The sequence below is a fragment of the Lithobates pipiens genome, unplaced genomic scaffold, assembly GCF_037356315.1.
Source record: "Lithobates pipiens isolate NorthernLeopardFrog02 unplaced genomic scaffold, aLitPip1_a1.2 Scaffold_73, whole genome shotgun sequence".
Classification (NCBI taxonomy): Eukaryota; Metazoa; Chordata; class Amphibia; order Anura; family Ranidae; genus Lithobates; species Lithobates pipiens.
In genome coordinates this window covers 559852-575614 of record NW_027507896.1, presented here as the reverse complement: position 1 = coordinate 575614, position 15763 = coordinate 559852, and the positions used below count along the sequence as shown (strand labels likewise).

At 60.5% G+C, this 15763-nt stretch overlaps 1 pseudogene; it reads left to right on the top strand.

The window, feature by feature from the left end:
• The first annotated feature begins 553 nt into the window (after window positions 1-553).
• Window positions 554-15762, top strand: LOC143959389 (monocarboxylate transporter 13-like; annotated as a pseudogene).
• The last annotated feature ends 1 nt before the right edge of the window (window position 15763 follows it).

The window sequence follows — 15763 nt, the reverse complement described above, 5'->3', positions numbered from 1 at the left end:
CACGGGGATAAGGATGGACACTGAACATTGAAGCATGGGGATAGGGATGAGGACACTGTACATTGAAGCATGTAGCTCAGGATAGGCACTACAAGTCCCAGCAATGCAAAACCTACTAGGTAACAAGGGAAGTATTAGTGTTGTAACGAACGGCCCAGTGTTTGTGTTGTGTGTAACATCACTTCCGTAACATTATGTGATGGTTTCGCTGAACTGTATTGCCGAAACTATGTTGGAACGCACGGCGCAAGTGTTTGGAACGCATCGCGCATGCGCAGTACGCAACAACGTGGCCGTGTTTGTGTTGTGTGTAACATCACTTCCGTAACATTATGTGATGGTTTCGCTGAACTGTATTGCCGAAACTATGTTGGAACGCACGGCGCGAGCGTTTGGAGCGCATCGCGCATGCGCAGTACGCAACAACGTCACTTCCGCACCATCCTGTGATAGGCATCAAACTGTGACACTACACCGCAACTGTACAACGCAATACACTTCCGCCCCTGTGCAACGCAATACACTTCCGCCCTATGGAACGCAATACACCCCCGCTACTATGGAACGCAATACACTTCCGGCCCTGTGGAACGCACACTGCATCGCAGGTCACAATAACCACCGCCCCCTCCATTCAAAAACATCACCGAGATCCCCGCCCACCGCACCTGACGACTGACAGCCACCGGCACGAGGTAATGTAACGGTACTTACCGACCCACCTACCTACCTACCTACCCCCACCCACCCACCCACCATATACCCGATACCCACCACCGAGAGATATGATAGGGGGAGGGGTGTATACAGAGATATTATATATATATATATATATATATATATATATATATGAGGAATGTATGAAATGTGATTGGAGGAGGAGTGAGGGGGCGGAGCCTTCCTGAACCCCCATCCCTAATCCCCCCAAATCACATATTAAAGGGGAACTCCACCGTCATGGGAAATCACAGAGAGAATATGAGCGGAGTTCTTCCTTAGAGTCCGTCCATCGGATGGTGTACGCTGTGTAGTGCGCAGAACTCAGCACAACCACATTCCGGAAATATACGGAGACGAGCGGCGCCTGCGCACTGCGTCCGGGTTCTACCCCAACCATCCAAGTGTACATAGAGTCAGAATACACAGAGCCGAGGGAAGCGAGGGCCCGCTAATATGTGCCGCCCTGTGTGCACCTGGATGGAGGGGCTTCAACCCGGACTCTGTGCGCCTGGATGGGGGGCTTCAACCCGGACTCTGTGCGCCTGGATGGGGGGCTTCAACCCGGACTCTGTGCGCCTGGATGGGGGGCTTCAACCCGGACTCTGTGCGCCTGGATGGGGGGGCTTCAACCCGGACTCTGTGCGCCTGGATGGGGGGGCTTCAACCCGGACTCTGTGCGCCTGGATGGGGGGCTTCAACCTGGACTCTGTGCACCTGGATGGGGGGCTTCAACCCGGACTCTGTGCACCGCTCATCTTCCGAGATTTCCCGAATCTCCTTCTCCTCCGTACTACACAAACACTGCGCCTGCACAGGACGGGGCGGAGACCATCCCATGGGGGGCGATATATGGCAGAACTCCGGCAATCATTGTCACTTCTGTGCCCCGCCCCCAGATATTATGTCCTATCCTGCTTGTGTGATTGGCTGACTGATTTTCCTAGAAGTCTGCACAGAGATACATGTCACATTTTGTGCATCTCCTGCAACACAAATGACCTTTTTTTGGGGAGATCCTTCCAATAGGAAATCACATCTAAAGGGATGCAGACCCCGCCCCCTTTCCTTATTAAAGCCCTGCAGGTGCACAGCTGATTGATAATTATAAAGTCCCTCCCATTCACTCTACACATGTACACAGAGAAACACACAGGGGGTTTCTTCAAAAAAAAAAGGGAGGAATCTGCAACAGACCCCGCAATGTGCAGAGATCACCCAGAGGAGGAGGAGGGGGATTGGTGGAGAGGGATTGGGGGAGGGGGATTGGTGGAGAGGGATTGGGGAGGGGGATTGGGTGGGGCTTATTGATGCGGACCCCGTACAGCACTGACACTGTTTTTTCAGGCCTCCTGCAGCGTTCCATCGTCCCGCACTGAGATCAATGTGGGAGGAGCCATCACCGGGGATCATGTGACAGGAGGTGAGACTGAGCAGTTTGTTATCCTTTCTCCTGATTGGCAGTGTGTTAGGTCCAGCCTACTCAGGGGCGGTCCTCAGAGCGTCAGTGATTTCCTTCTTCATGCTTCAATCAACTGAAACCTGGAATCTTATTGGTGACTGGTGGTATGAGGCATATTCATTGTTCATAAAGGAGGGTTCCCGGGGGAGGGGTTTGGGATGACTACTCATGGAGGATGGCTCCCCGGGGGAGGGGTTTGGGATGACTACTCACGGAGGATGGTTCCCGGGGGAGGGGTTTGGGATGACTACTCATGGAGGATGGTTCTCCGGGGGAGGGGTTTGGGATGACTACTCATGGAGGATGGTTCCCCGGGGGAGGGGTTTGGGATGACTACTCATAGAGGATGGTTCTCCGGGGGAGGGGTTTGGGATGACTACTCATGGAAGATGGTTCCCGGGGGAGGGGTTTGGGATGACTACTCATTAGAGGATGGTTCTCCGGGGGAGGGGTTTGGGGTGACTACTCATGGAGGATGGTTCCCCGGGGGAGGGGTTTGGGATGACTACTCATAGAGGATGGTTCTCCGGGGGAGGGTTTGGGATGACTACTCATGGAAGATGGTTCCCGGGGGAGGGGTTTGGGATGACTACTCATAGAGGATGGTTCTCCGGGGGAGGGGTTTGGGGTGACTACTCATGAGGATGGTTCCCCGGGGGAGGGGTTTGGGGATGACTACTCATGGAGGATGGTTCCCCGGGGGAGGGGTTTGGGATGACTACTCATGGAGGATGGTTCCCGGGGGAGGGGTTTGGGATGACTACTCATGGAGGATGGTTCCCCGGGGGAGGGGTTTGGATGACTACTCATAGAGGGATGGTTCTCCGGGGGAGGGGTTTGGGGATGACTACTCATGGAAGATGGTTCCCGGGGGAGGGTTTGGGATGACTACTCATAGAGGATGGTTCCCGGGGGAGGGGTTTGGGTGACTACTCATGGAGGATGGTTCCCCGGGGGAGGGGTTTGGGATGACTACTCATGGAGGATGGTTCCCCGGGGGAGGGGTTTGGGATGACTACTCATGGAGGATGGTTCCCCGGGGGAGGGGTTTGGGATGACTACTCATGGAGGATGGTTCCCGGGGGAGGGGTTTGGGATGACTACTCATGGAGGATGGTTCCCCGGGGGAGGGGTTTGGGATGACTACTCATGGAAGATGGTTCCCGGGGGAGGGGTTTGGGATGACTACTCATAGAGGATGGTTCTCCGGGGGAGGGGTTTGGGGTGACTACTCATGGAGGATGGTTCCCGGGGGAGGGGTTTGGGATGACTACTCATGGAGGATGGTTCCCCGGGGGAGGGGTTTGGGATGACTACTCATGGAGGATGGTTCCCGGGGGAGGGGTTTGGGATGACTACTCATGGAGGATGGTTCCTGGGGGAGGGGTTTGGGATGACTACTCATGGAGGATGGTTCCCGGGGGAGGGGTTTGGGATGACTACTCATGGAGGATGGTTCCCGGGGGAGGGGTTTGGGATGACTACTCATGGAGGATGGTTCCCCGGGGGAGGGGTTTGGGATGACTACTCATGGAGGATGGTTCCCCGGGGGAGGGGTTTGGGATATCTACTCATGGAGGATGGTTCCCGGGGGAGGGGTTTGGGATGACTACTCATGGAGGATGGTTCCCGGGGGAGGGTTTGGGATGACTACTCATGGAGGATGGTTCCCGGGGGAGGGGTTTGGGATGACTACTCATGGAGGATGGTTCCCGGGGAGGGGTTTGGGATGACTACTCATGGAGGATGGTTCCCCGGGGGAGTGGTTTGGGATGACTACTCATGGAGGATGGTTCCCCGGGGGAGGGGTTTGGGATGACTACTCACGGAGGATGGTTCCCGGGGGAGGGGTTTGGGATGACTACTCATGGAGGATGGTTCTCGGGGGAGGGGTTTGGGATGACTACTCATGGAGGATGGTTCTCCGGGGGAGGGGTTTGGGATGACTACTCATGGAGGATGGTTCCCGGGGGAGGGGTTTGGGATGACTACTCATGGAGGATGGTTCTCCGGGGGAGGGGTTTGGGATGACTACTCACGGAGGATGGTTCCCGGGGGAGGGGTTTGGGATGACTACTCATGGAGGATGGTTCTCCGGGGGAGGGGTTTGGGATGACTACTCATGGAGGATGGTTCCCCGGGGGAGGGGTTTGGGATGACTACTCATGGAGGATGGTTCTCCGGGGGAGGGGTTTGGGATGACTACTCACGGAGGATGGTTCCCGGGGGAGGGGTTTGGGATGACTACTCATGGAGGATGGTCCCGGGGGAGGGGTTTGGGATGACTACTCACGGAGGATGGTTCCCCGGGGGGAGGGGTTTGGATGACTACTCATGGAGGATGGTTCTCCGGGGGAGGGGTTGGGATGACTACTCATGGAGGATGGTTCCCGGGGGAGGGGTTTGGGATGACTACTCATGGAGGATGGTTCCCCGGGGGAAGGGTTTGGGATGACTACTCATGGAGGATGGTTCTCCGGGGGAGGGGTTTGGGATGACTACTCATGGAGGATGGTTCCCCGGGGGAGGGGTTTGGGATGACTACTCATGGAGGATGGTTCCCGGGGGAGGGGTTTGGGATGACTACTCACGGAGGATGGTTCCCGGGGGAGGGGTTTGGGATGACTACTCATGGAGGATGGTTCCCGGGGGAGGGGTTTGGGATGACTACTCATGGAGGATGGTTCCCCGGGGGAGGGGTTTGGGATGACTACTCATGGAGGATGGTTCCCGGGGGAGGGGTTTGGGATGACTACTCATGGAGGATGGTTCCCGGGGGAGGGGTTTGGGATGACTACTCATGGAGGATGGTTCCCGGGGGAGGGGTTTGGGATGACTACTCATGGAGGATGGTTCCCGGGGGAGGGGTTTGGGATGACTACTCATGGAGGATGGTTCCCCGGGGGAGGGGTTGGGATGACTAATCATGGAGGATGGTTCCCGGGGGAGGGGTTTGGGATGACTACTCATGGAGGATGGTTCCCCGGGGGAGGGGTTTGGGATGACTAATCATGGAGGATGGTTCCCCGGGGGAGGGGTTTGGGATGACTACTCATGGAGGATGGTTCCCGGGGGAGGGGTTTGGGATGACTACTCATGGAGGATGGTTCCGGGGGAGGGGTTTGGGATGACTACTCATGGAGGATGGTTCCCCGGGGGAGGGGTTTGGGATGACTACTCATGGAGGATGGTTCCCGGGGGAGGGGTTTGGGATGACTACTCATGGAGGATGGTTCCCCGGGGGAGGGGTTTGGGATATCTACTCATGGAGGATGGTTCCCCGGGGGAGGGTTTGGGATGACTACTCACGGAGGATGGTTCCCGGGGGAGGGGTTTGGGATGACTACTCATGGAGGATGGTTCCCCGGGGGAGGGGTTTGGGATGACTACTCACGGAGGAGGGTTCCCCGGGGGAGGGGTTTGGGATGACTACTCACGGAGGAGGGTTCCCCGGGGGAGGGGTTTGGGATGACTACTCATGGAGGATGGTTCCCGGGGGAGGGGTTTGGGATGACTACTCATGGAGGATGGTTCCCCGGGGGAGGGGTTTGGGATGACTACTCACGGAGGAGGTTCCCGGGGGAAGGGTTTGGGATGACTACTCATGGAGGATGGTTCCCGGGGGAGGGGTTTGGGATGACTCATCATGGAGGATGGTTCCCCGGGGGAAGGGTTTGGGATGACTACTCATGGAGGATGGTTCCCCGGGGGAGGGGTTTGGGATGACTACTCATGGAGGATGGTTCCCCGGGGGAGGGGTTTGGGATGACTACTCATGGAGGATGGTTCCCCGGGGGAGGGGTTTGGGATGACTACTCATGGAGGATGGTTCCCCGGGGGAGGGGTTTGGGATGACTACTCATGGAGGATGGTTCCCCGGGGGAGGGGTTTGGGATGACTTCTCATGGAGGATGGTTCCCCGGGGGAGGGGTTTGGGATGACTACTCATGGAGGATGGTTCCGGGGGAGGGGGAGGGGATGACTACTCATGGAGGATGGTTCCCGGGGGAGGGGGAGGGGATGACTACTCATGGAGGATGGTTCCTCCATATTTGTTGCAGCTCAGAGGATGGTTCTCTCGGGGGGTGGGGTTTGGGGTTCCTCAGGGGGCGGGTCCTGCTCATGGAAGGTGGTTTGTTGGAGGTGAGCGCTCATGACTCTTCGAGGACGGTTCCCCAGGGGTGGGTTTTGGTGTACAGTTCATGACTCTTTAAGGATGGTTCCGCAGGTTTTGATTGGCTGTCTAATCAGAAGGGGGATTGTGTTTGTGGGATGCTGTAGGGATGGGGACACCTGAAGTGTGGGAGATCCGCCCCTCTGACTCCGACCACCCTTCTATAACTAGGAGTCACTTCCTTCTGATCACCCTCCATGATAAGATCGTTTCTCCATTGGTGGATTCCATTCCCCCGTTGTAGATAACCCCTCAGCTCAGATATATATATATATATATATATATATATATATATATATATATATATACTACACCCCCCCTCCCGCAGATGGATATACCCCACCCCCTCCATGTGACAGAGAGACGCTCCTTCTCCCAGCAGTGACGGGGGCTCTCCTCTCACAGCTGGGAGGAGGTGGTTCAGCCTGCCGGAGACTTCACCTGCAGGACTCTGTACACCCCCCCAGACCAGTACCCACCTGACTCTTTACACCCCCCACCTGACTCGGTACACCTCATATGAGCTCACTTGACTCTGTACACCCCCAGACCAGTACCTACCTTACTCTGTATCCCCCGCACCTGCGCCCACCTGAATGTAAACACCCCCCCACAACTGTACCCACCTGACTCTGAGCACCCACCACACCTGTGCACACCTGATTCTGTACACCCCCAGACCTGTGCCCACCTGACTCTGTACACCCCCCCCCCTGTGCCCACCTGACTCTGTACACCCCCCCCCTGTGCCCACCTGACTCTGTACACCCCTCACACCTGTACCCACCTGACTTTACACCCCCCACCTGTCTCTGTGCACCCCCCAGACCTGTGCCCACCCTGAATCTGTACACCCCCCCCCCATACCTGTACCCACCTGGCTCTGTCCCCCTCCCCAGATACGTGTGCCCACCTGACTCTGTACCCCCCCCCACCTGTCTCTGTACACCACCCACACCTGTGCCCACCTGAGTCTGTACACCCCCCAGACCTGTGCTCACCTGACTCTGCACACCCCCCCCCCCACACCTGTTCCCACCTGACTCTGTACACCCCGCACCCGTGCCCACCGGACTCTTTAGACCTCACCTGTGCCCACCTGACTTCTGAACATCCCCCCAATCCCCCGCACCTGTACCCACCTTATTCTGTACCCCCCCACCTGACTCTGAGCACCCCCACCTGTACCCACCTGACTCGGTACACCTCATATGAGCTCACTTGACTCTGTACACCCCGCCCTACTTGTGCCCAACTGACTCCATACACCTCACCTGTACCAACTGACTCTTTACACCCCCCACCTGTACCAACCTGACTCTTTACACCCCCCACCTGTACCAACCTGACTGTACCACCCCCCCCCACCTGTAGCCACCTGTCTCTGTGCACCCCCCCACCTGTGCCCACCTGAATCTGTACACCCCCACCTGTCTCTGTACACCACCCACACCTGGGCCCACCTGTCTCTGCACACCCCCCCCCCCCACACCCTGTTCCCACCTGACTCTGTACACCCCCCCACCCGTGCCCACCTGACTCTTTACACCTCACCTGTACCCACCTGACTCTGAACACAACCCCCACCTGTATCCACCTGACTCTGTCCCCCCCCACACCTGTACCCACCTGACTCTGTACACCCCCCACCTGTACCCACCTGACTCGGTACACCCCCCCCCACCTGTACCCACCTGACTCTGTACACCACCTGCCACCTGTGCCCACCTGACTCTGTACACCCCCCCCCCATCTGTACCCACCTGACTCTGTACACCCCCCACCTGTACCCAAATGACTGTACACCCCCCACACCTGTACCTACCTGGACTCTGAGCACCCCCCACACCTGTGCCCACCTAAATCTTTGCACCCCCCTCCTGTACCCACCTGACTCTGTACACCCGCCAGTCCTGTACCCACCTGACTCTGTACACCCGCAGACCTGTGCCCACCTGACTTTTTACACCCCCCACCTGTACCCACCTGACCTCTTTACACCCCCCCACCTGACTCGGTACACCTCATATGAGCTCACTTGACTCTGTAAACCCCGCCCTACTTGTGCCCACCTGACTCCATACACCTCACCTGTACCCACCTGACTCTTTACACCCCCCACCTGACTGTACACACCCCCCACCTGACTCTGTGCACCCCCCCAGACCTGTGCCCACCTGACTCTGCGCACCCCCCAGACCTGTACCCACCTGACTCTGTACCCCCCAGACCTGTGCCCACCTGAATCTGTACACCCCCCACACCTGTGCTCACCTAAATCTTTGCACCCCCCACCTGTACCCACCTGACTCTGTACACCACCTGCCACCTGTGCCCACCTGACTCTGTACACCCCCCCCCCCATCTGTACCCACCTGACTCTGTACACCCCCCACCTGTACCCAAATGACTGTACACCCCCCACACCTGTACCTACCTGACTCTGAGCACCCCCACACCTGTGCCCACCTAAATCTTTGCACCCCCCTCCTGTACCCACCTGACTCTGTACACCCGCCAGTCCTGTACCCACCTGACTCTGTACACCCGCAGACCTGTGCCCACCTGACTTTTTACACCCCCCACCTGTACCCACCTGACTCTTTACACCCCCCACCTGACTCGGTACACCTCATATGAGCTCACTTGACTCTGTAAACCCCGCCCTACTTGTGCCCACCTGACTCCATACACCTCACCTGTACCCACCTGACTCTTTACACCCCCCACCTGACTGTACACACCCCCCACCTGACTCTGTGCACCCCCCCAGACCTGTGCCCACCTGACTCTGCGCACCCCCAGACCTGTACCCACCTGACTCTGTACACCCCAGACCTGTGCCCACCTGAATCTGTACACCCCCCACACCTGTGCTCACCTAAATCTTTGCACCCCCCACCAGTACCCAGCTGACTCTGTACACCCCCCAGTCCTGTACCCACCTGACTCTGTACACCCACAGACCTGTGCCCACCTGACTTTTTACACCCCCCCACCTGTACCCACCTGACTCTTTACACCCCCCACCTGTACCCACCTGACTCTTTACACCCCCCCCACCTATACCCACCTGACTCGGTACACCTCATATGAGCTCACTTGACTCTGTACACCCCGCCCAACTTGTGCCCACCTGACTCCATACACCTCACATGTACCCACCTGACTCTTTACACCCCCCACCTGTACCCACCTGACTGTACACACCCCCCACCTGACTCTGTGCACCCCCCAGACCTGTGCCCACCTGAATCTGTACACCCCTAGACCTGTGCCCACCTGAATCTGTACACCCCCCATACCTGTACCCACCTGGGTCCCCCCCCCACACACACACACACACACACACGTGTGCCCACCTGGCTCTGTACCCCCCCCCACCTGTCTCTGTACACCACCCACACCTGTGCCCACCTGACTGTGCATCCCCCACACCTGTGCCCACCTAAATCTTTGCACCCCCCACCTGTACCCACCTTACTCTGTGCACCCCCCACACCTGTGCCCACCTAAATCTTTGCACCCCCACCTGTACCCTCCTGACTCGGTACACCTCATATGAGCTCACTTGACTCTGTACACCCCGCCCTACTTGTGCGCACCTGACTCCATACACCTCCACCTGTACCAACTGACTCTTTACACCCCCCACCTGTACCCACCTGACTGTACACCCCCCCACCTGAATCTGTACGCCCCCAGACCTGTGCCCACCTGAATCTGTACGCCCCCAGACCTGTGCCCACCTGAATCTGTACACCCCCAGACCTGTGCCCACCTGAATCTGTACACCCCCAGACCTGTGCCCACCTGAATCTGTACACCCCCAGACCTGTGCCCACCTGAATCTGTACACCCCCAGACCTGTGCCCACCTGAATCTGTACACCTCCAGACCTGTGCCCACCTGAATCTGTACACCCCCCCTACCTGTACCCACCTGGCTGTGTCCCCCCCACATGCACACGTGTGCCCACCTGGCTCTGTACCCCCCCGCCTGTCTCTGTACACCACCCACACCTTTGCCCACCTGACACTGTACACCCCCACCTGTACCCACTTGACTCTGAACACCCCCACCTGTGCCCACCTGTCTCTGAACACACACCCCCCACCTGTACCCACCTGTCTCTGAACACACACCCCCACCTTATCCACCTGACTCTGCCCCCCCCCCCCCCCGCACCTGTACCCACCTGACTCTGTACCCCCCGCACCTATACCCACCTGACTCTGTGCACCCCATCTGTACCCACCTGACTCTGTAAACCCCCCACCGTGCCCACCTGGCTCTTTACACCTCACCTGTGCCCACCTGACTCTGAACACCCCCCACCTGTACCCACCTTACTATGTACACACCCCCACCTGTACCCACTTGAACCTGTACACCCCCCACCTGTATCCACCTGACTCTGCCCCCCCCCCCCGCACCTGTACCCACCTGACTCTGTACACCCCCCCACTCGTACTCACCTTACTCTGTACGCTCCCCTACCTGTGCCCACCTAGCTCTGTAAACCCCCTACCTGTAATCACCTGACTCTGTACACCCCCCCCACACCCCCCACCTGTACCCACCTTACTATGTACACACCCCCACCTGTACCCACCTGAATCTGTCCCCCCCCCGCACCTGTACCCACCTGACTCTGTACACCCCACTTGTACCCACCTGACTCTGTACGCCCCCTACCTGTGCCCACCTGACTCTGTAAATCCCCCACCTGTGCCCACCTGACTCGGTACACCTCATATGAGCTCACTTGACTCTGTACACCCCGCCCTACTTGTGCCCACCTGACTCCATACACCTCATCTGTACCCACCTGACTCTGAACACCTCGCCTGTGCCCATCTGAGTCTGTAAACCCCCTAACCTGTACCTACCTGACTCTGTACATCCCCCCCCCCCCCCACCTGTACTCACCTGACTTTGTACATCCAACACTCCCCCACCTGTGCCCACCTGACTCCGTACACCTCACTTGTACCCACCTGATTCCCGTACACCCCCACCCTGACCCTGTACACCTCACCTGTACCCTCCTTATTCCATATACCCCATCTGTACCCCTCACCTGTACTCACCTGATTCCATATACCTCACATGTACCCGTCTTGATTTAGTCCACTTCGCTTGTACCCACATAGATGCTCACCTGTTCCCACCTGACTAGATTGACATCATCAGGGGCGTCCCTCACCTGTACCCACCTTATGACATCGATCTATGACCAAACAACGTAGCGAGGAGTCGGTGACGTGACGCTGATATATACCGGGAAGTGGTGGCCATCTTGTTGGTGGGGACTGTTGAAAACGTTACAAGCGTGTTTTTTTATTTTATTTGTGGAGCGTGTGAGTTTATCTCCGATTATATTAATGTTGCCCCACCATGGGGTACATTTATACCTTTATGGGCTGAATTCATCTGCGGTGATCTCTGATAAGAAGGTTTTCATTGAGAATCGTCATATCTGTCCCCCGGCTTTCTCACCCTGACCTGGAGCTTTCCACATCGTTCATGGGGCCTTGGTAATGTGGGGCCACCTTCTGCTGACCACCTTGTGAATTGTGTGGAGCGCCATCCTGTGGATTTCTTTTCTATGGACTTTCGCTACACCTTACTCCTAATGTCAGTCATCAGTGACCTGTATTATTTCCTCTCCCCCCTCCCCTCCAGATCAGACGTCTCTGCCCCGGTATGGCGGACACATGGGTGTGGTGTTGCTCCTCTCCTGCTTCCTCCAGGCTGGACTTGTATTCGGAACGCTGCGATCATTTGGGATTTTCTTCCCGGAATTGTGGAGTATTTTGAGTCGACTTCCAGCAGTGTTTCCTGGGTGACATCATGCGCAGTCGCCGTGCAGCAACTAATGAGTAAGTACTATAGAGTGCCTGATCCGCCCCTGCATCACACTGCGGCCCCTCGTCCCCTTCCCGCATCACGCCGCGGCCCCTCACTCCCCTTCCCCGCATCACGCCGCGGCCCCTCACTCCCCTTCCCGCATCTCGTCCCCCTCCGCATCACGCCGCGGCCCCTCGTCCCCCTCCCGCATCACGCCGCGGCCCCTCGTCCCCTTCCCGCATCACGCCGCGGCCCCTCGTCCCCTTCCCGCATCACGCCGCGGCCCCTCGTCCCCTTCCCGCATCACGCCGCGGCCCCTCGTCCCCTTCCCGCATCACGCCGCGGCCCCTCGTCCCCCTCTCGCATCACGCCGCGACCCCTCGTCCCCCTCTCGCATCACGCCGCGGCCCCTCGTCCCCCTCCGCATCACGCCGCGGCCCCTCGTCCCCCTCCCGCATCACGCCGCGGCCCCTCGTCCCCCTCCCGCATCACGCCGCGGCCCCTCGTCCCCCTCCCGCATCACGCCGCGGCCCCTCGTCCCCCTCCCGCATCACGCCGCGGCCCCTCGTCCCCTCCCGCATCACGCCGCGGCCCCTCGTCCCCCTCCCGCATCACGCCGCGGCCCCTCGTCCCCCTCCCGCATCACGCCGCGACCCCTCGTCCCCCTCCCGCATCACGCCGCGACCCCTCGCCCCCCTCTCGCATCACGCCGCGGCCCCTCGCCCCCCTCTCGCATCACGCCGCGGCCCCTCGTCCCCCTCCCGCATCACGCCGCGGCCCCTCGTCCCCTTCCCGCATCACGCCGCGGCCCCTCGTCCCCCCTCCCGCATCACGCCGCGGCCCCTCGTCCCCCTCCCGCATCACGCCGCGGCCCCTCGTCCCCCTCCCGCATCACGCCGCGGCCCCTCGTCCCCCTCCCGCATCACGCCGCGGCCCCTCGTCCCCTTCCCGCATCACGCCGCGGCCCCTCGTCCCCCTCCCGCATCACGCCGCGGCCCCTCGTCCCCCTCCCGCATCACGCCGCGGCCCCTCGTCCCCCTCCCGCATCACGCCGCGGCCCCTCGTCCCCCTCCCGCATCACGCCGCGGCCCCTCGTCCCCCTCCCGCATCACGCCGCGGCCCCTCGTCCCCCTCCCGCATCACGCCGCGGCCCCTCACTCCCCTCCCGCATCACGCCGCGGACCCTCACTCCCCTCCCGCATCACGCCGCGGACCCTCACTCCCCTCCCGCATCACGCCGCGGCCCCTCGTCCCCCTCCCGCATCACGCCGCGGCCCCTCGTCCCCCTCCCGCATCACGCCGCGGCCCCTCGTCCCCCTCCCGCATCACGCCGCGGCCCCTCGTCCCCCTCCCGCATCACGCCGCGGCCCCTCGTCCCCCTCCCGCATCACGCCGCGGCCCTCACTCCCCTCCCGCATCCCCTCACCCATCAGGCCCGGCGCCTCGTCCCCCTCCCGCATCACGCCGTGGCCCCTCGCCCCCTGTCCCCCTCCCGCATCACGCCGCGGCCCCTTGTCCCCCTCTCTGATCACGCCGCGACTTCTCGTCCCACCTCTCGCATCACGCCGCGGCCCCTCGCCCCCCTCTCGCATCACGCCACGGCCCCTCGCCCCCTCTCGCATCACGCCGCGGCCCCTCACTCCCCTCCCGCATCACGCCGTGGCCCCTCGCCCCCTGTCCCCCTCCCGCATCGGCCCCTCTCTGATCACGCCGCGACCTCTCGTCCCACCTCTCGCATCACGCCGCGGCCCCTCGCCCCCCTCTCGCATTACGCCGCGGCCCCTCGCCCCCTCTCTGATCACGCCGCAATCCCTCGTCCCCCTCTCTGATCACGCCGGGGCCCCTCGCCCCCTCTCGCATCACGCTGCGGGCCCTCGTCCCCCTCTCGCATTACGCCGCGGGCCCTCACCCCCTCTCGCATCACGCCGCGGCCCCTCGTCCCCCTCTCGCATCACGCCGTGGCCCCCTCGTCCCCCTCTCGCATCACGCCACGGCCCCTCGCCCCCCTCTCGCATCACGCCACGGCCCCTCACCCCCTCTCGCATTACGCCGCAGCCCCTCACTCCCCTCCCGCATCACGCCGCGGCCCCTCACTCCCCTCCCGCATCACGCCGTGGCCCCTCGTCCCCTTCCCGCATCACGCCACGGCCCCTCGCCCCCTGTCCCCCTCCCGCATCGGCCCCTCTCTGATCACGCCGCGACCTCTCGTCCCACCTCTCGCATCACGCCGCGACCCCTCGCCCCCCTCTCGCATTACGCCGCGGCCCCTCGCCCCCCTCTCTGATCACGCCGCAATCCCTCGTCCCCCTCTCGCATCACGCCGCGGCCCCTCGTCCCCCTCTCGCATCACGCCGCGGCCCCTCGCCCCCCTCTCGCATCACGCCGCGGCCCCTCGCCCCCTCTCGCATCACGCCCCGGCCCCTCGTTGCCCTCCCACATCATGCTGCGGCCCCTCGCCCCCCTCTTTGATCACGCCGCGGCCCCTCGCCCCCTCCCGCATCACGCCGCGGCCCTTTGCCCAACCTCTCGCATCACGCCGCGGCCCCTCATGCATCACGCCGTGGCCCCTCTTCCCCCTCATGCATCACGTACGGCCCCTCATCTCTTTTTTTTTTTATTCCCCAGGCCCGCTGGGCTGTGCCCTCGCCCTCCGGTTTGGATATCGGCGGGTGGTCGCTGTGGGCGGAGTTCTCTCTTCTCTGGGGATGTTTTTGGCCTCTTCTGCACTCACCTCTACCAGCTCTACCTCAGTATTGGAGTCGTGACAGGTAAGTCATCCCAGGTGAGGCTTAGGGGGCGGGACTTCCTTACACCTCCATCATTTCCCAGATTGTGAACTCCATGTCACCCAGCAGGGGGAGGGGTAGACTCATAGCTCCTTTCTGGGTCGCACTCTAGGGGGGGGGGGGGGGCAGACTCGTAGCTCCTTTCTTGGTCACCCAGCGGTGGGGGGGGGGGGCTGTAAATTGTGAGTATGAATTTTTTGGGGGTAACTCTTTGTCTCTTCTTCTCTGCAGGGCTCGGATGGGCATTGATCTTCTCCCCCTCGATGGCGGCCGTGTCCTCGTGTTTTTCCCGCCGGCGTACTCTGGCCACAGGGGTTTGTGCTGACGGGTTGCGGGGTGTTCTCCTTCGCCCTGACGCCCCTTCTGCAGTATCTGGTGGAGAGGTACTCCTGGCGGGGTGCCATGCTCCTCCTGTCGGGGATCACCCTAAATTCAGTGCCTTGTGGGCCCTCCTGCCTCCGGTAGGGGCGGATCCTCCACACCATCAGCGCTCTTTTTTATGGGGGTGGGAACTTCTCCGTGTTGGCCCTTTCTGCAGTACTGTCTGGCCATCACACTGATCAATGCTGCATACTTTGTGCCGTACATTCACCTGGTCGCCCACATGCGGGTGAGGGGAGTCGGAGAAAGCCAGGCGGCCATATTAATGTCCCTGGTGGGCATTGCAGATGTTTGCGGACGTTTGATTGCCGGCTGGCTGGCGGATCTCACCCCCCAAACGTATCCTGCTCCACCTCAGTTTCTGGACTGGATTGACCGCCGCTGGTTCTG